Source organism: Mustela erminea, chromosome X (assembly GCF_009829155.1).
Source record: "Mustela erminea isolate mMusErm1 chromosome X, mMusErm1.Pri, whole genome shotgun sequence".
Classification (NCBI taxonomy): domain Eukaryota; kingdom Metazoa; phylum Chordata; class Mammalia; order Carnivora; family Mustelidae; genus Mustela; species Mustela erminea.
In genome coordinates this window covers 104,824,370-104,828,014 of record NC_045635.1, presented here as the reverse complement: position 1 = coordinate 104,828,014, position 3,645 = coordinate 104,824,370, and the positions used below count along the sequence as shown (strand labels likewise).

The 3,645-nt window shown below is 39.1% G+C and overlaps 1 pseudogene; it reads left to right on the top strand.

Moving 5' to 3' along the window:
* The first annotated feature begins 276 nt into the window (after positions 1-276).
* LOC116583228 lies at positions 277-1,759 on the top strand (annotated as a pseudogene).
* The last annotated feature ends 1,886 nt before the right edge of the window (positions 1,760-3,645 follow it).

Sequence of the window (3,645 nt, the reverse complement as noted above, 5' to 3'; positions counted from 1 at the left end):
TATTTGACAGAGAGAGAGAGATCACAAATGGGCAGAGAGACAGGCAGAGAGGGGGAAGCAGGCTCCCTGCTGTGCAGAGAGCCCGATGTGGGGCTCGATCCCAGGACCCTGAGATCATGACCTGAGCCGAAGGTTGAGGCTTTAACCCACTGAGCAACTCAGGCGCCCCTGATGCAACTCTTCTATCTTGATTGTGGCAGTGGTTGAACAACTGTACACGTTTTACTATATGTAAGTTATACCTTTAAGAAGATATGAGAAGCTTTTTCGCAACAGGTTTGCTGCCAGAACACAGGTGTCATGAAAACCACCGCTCAACCTAAACCAGAATGGGGAAGGAAAAGACTCATATCAACATTGTTGTCATCAGACATGTAGATTCGGGCAAGTCTACCACCACTGGTCATCTGATCTACAAATGTGGTAGGATCGACAAAAGAACTATCACAAAATTTGAGAAGGAGGCTGCTGAGATGGGAAAAGGCTCCTTCAAGTATGCCTGGGTCTTGGATAAACTGAAAGCTGAATGTGAACGTGGTATCACCATTGATATCTCCCTGTGGAAATTCGAGACCAGCAAGTATTATGTCACCATCATTGATGCTCCAGGACACAGAGACTTTATCAAAAACATGATTACAGGCACATCCCAGGCTGACTGTGCTGTCCTGATTGTTGCTGCTGGTGTTGGTGAATTTGAAGCAGGTATCTCCAAGAACGGGCAGAAACGTGAGCATGCCCTTCTGTTTTATACTGGGTGTAAAACAACGAATTGTTGGTGTTAACAAAATGAATTCCACTGAGCCACCCTACAGCCAGAAGAGATACAAGGAAATTGTTAAGGAAGTCAGCACCTACATTAAGAAAATTGGCTACAACCCCGGAACAGTAGCATTTGTGCCAATTTCTGGTTGGAAAGGTGACAACATGCTGGAGCCAAGTGCTAACATGCCTTGGTTCAAGGGATGGAAAGTCACCCGTAAAGTTGGCAATGCCAGTGGAACCACACTGCTTGAAGCTCTGGATCGCATTCTGCCACCAACTCGTCCAACTGACAAGCCCTTGCATCTGCCTCTCCAGGACGTCTACAAAATTGGTGGTATTGGTACTGTCCCCATGGGCCAAGTGGAGACTGGTGTTCTTCAGCCTGGCATGGTGGTCACCTTTGCTCCATTCAATGTTACAACTGAAGTCAAGTCTGTTGAAATGCACCATGAAGCTTTGAGTGAGGCTCTTCCTGGGGACAATGTGGGCTTCAATATCAAGAATGTATCTGTCAAAGATGTTCGTCGTAGCAATGTGGCTGGTGACAGAAAAATGACCCACCAATGGAAGCAGCTGGCTTCACAGCTCAGGTGATCATCCTGAACCATCCAGGCCAAATTAGTGCTGGGTATGAACCTGTGCTGGACTGTCACACAGCTCACATTGCTTGCAAGTTTGCTGAGCTGAAGAAGAAGATAGATCATCGTTCTGGAAAAAAGTTGGAAGATGGTCCCAAGTTCTTGAAATCTGGTGACACTGACATTGTTGATATGGTTCCTGGCAAGCCTATGTGTGTTGAAAGCTTCTCTGACTATCCTCCTCTGGGCCGTTTTGCTGTTTGTGACATGAGACAGACAGTTGCTGTGGGTGTCATCAAAGCAGTGGACAAGAAGGAAGCTGGAGCTGGCAAGGTCACCAAGTCTGCCCAGAAAGCTCAGAAGGCTAAATGAATATTATCCCCAATACCTGCCACCCCAGTCTTAATCAGTGGTGGATGAACGGTCTCAGAACTGTTTGTGTCAATTGGCCATTTAAGTTTAATAGTAAAAGTCTGGTTAATGATAACAATGCATCATAAAACTTTCAGAAGGAAAGGAGAATGTTTTGTGGACCATTTTGTGTGTGTGTGTGTGTGGCAGTTTTAAGTTATTAGTTTTTAAAATCAGTACTTTTTAATGGAAACAACTTGACCAAAAATCTGTCACAGAATTTTGAGACCCATTAAAACAAAAGTTTAATGAGGAAAAAAAAAAGATATGAGAAAATGGTACAATAATTTAGAAATTTTTCAAACATTTACTGATGATTTTCTCTTGGGGAAGAAAAATCTGCCAACACTAGGACAACACTTAATCATCCAAAAAATATTTATGGAACATGAATGAAAAGTCAGGTACTATTCTAAACAATGAGGTTGCAGAGACTTCTGGAAATATGGCAGAGTAAGAGAATGCTAAGATCACTTTGTGCAATGGACAAACCTAGATAACAGTGACATCAGTGAAACTACATCACATACATAAAACATGAAGGGGTAGGGAAAAAATTAGTGGTTTTAGAATAGGCTCAAATATAAGCAACTATCAACTTAACTTAGACTGCCATATGCACAAGATGTTATATATGAACCTAATAGTAACAACAAATCAAAAACCTGGAATATATACACAAAAAAGAAAGAGAAAGTAATCCACTCATATCACAAAAGAAAGCCATCAAACCACAAGGAAAGAGCAGGAGAAAAAGGAAGTAACATAAAAGAACTAGAAAAACAAGTAACAAAACAAGTAACAAAATGGCAATAAATCATTCCTATCAATAATTACTTCCAAAGTAAATGTACTAAAATGCTCCATTGAAAGAGAGAAGGTGACTGAATGGATAAAAAAGCAAAGACTCATCAATATGCTCCCTACAGCAGACACTTCAGACCTAAAGACACATGCATATTGAGAGTGAAAGGATAAAAAAAAATTACCATATAAATGGAAGCAAAAAGAAAGCTGGGTGGCAATATTTATATTGGACAAAATAGACTTTAAAACAAAGACTGCAACAAGAGACAACAAGAACACTACATAATGATAAAGGGAAGAATCCAACAAGAGAATATAACAATTGTAAATATTTATATACCCAACATGGGAGCACCTAAAGACATAAAGTGATTATTAACAGACATAAAGGAAGAAATTGACAGTAATATACAGATAATAGGAGACTTTAACACTCCACTTACACCAAGAGATAAATCATCCAAATAGAAAATCAGCACAGAAACAGTAGCTTTGAATGACACATTGGATCAGATGGACCTAACAGATATATTAAGAATATTATAACCAAAAACAGCAGAATACACATTATTTTAAATGGCACATGGAATGCTCTCCAGAATAGATAATAGGGGGCTACAAAACAAGTCTCAATAAATTGAAAAAATAAATTATGTCATACATCTTTTCAGCTTAACAATAACTCACAACCTTCGGACCAACTTCATACATCTTTTCAAACTACAATATAAAACTGGGAAACAATCACAAGAAAAAAATCTGGAAAGAATACAAATATACAGAGGCTAAATATGCTACTAAGCAATAAGTTTTCAACTGAGAAATCAGAGGAAATTAAAAAATATATGGAGACAAATAAAAATGAAAACACAATGGTCCAAAATTTTTGGGATGCAGCAAAAGGTGTTCCAAGAGGGAAGATTATAGCAATACAGAACTACCCCAAGAAGCAAAGAAAAATCTCAAACAACCTAACTTACACCTAAAGGAGCTAGAAAAAGAACAAAGGTAGCCTAAAACCTGTAGAAGGGATCTAATAAATATGAGAGCAGAGATAGATAAATAGAAACTAAAAAGCAATAGA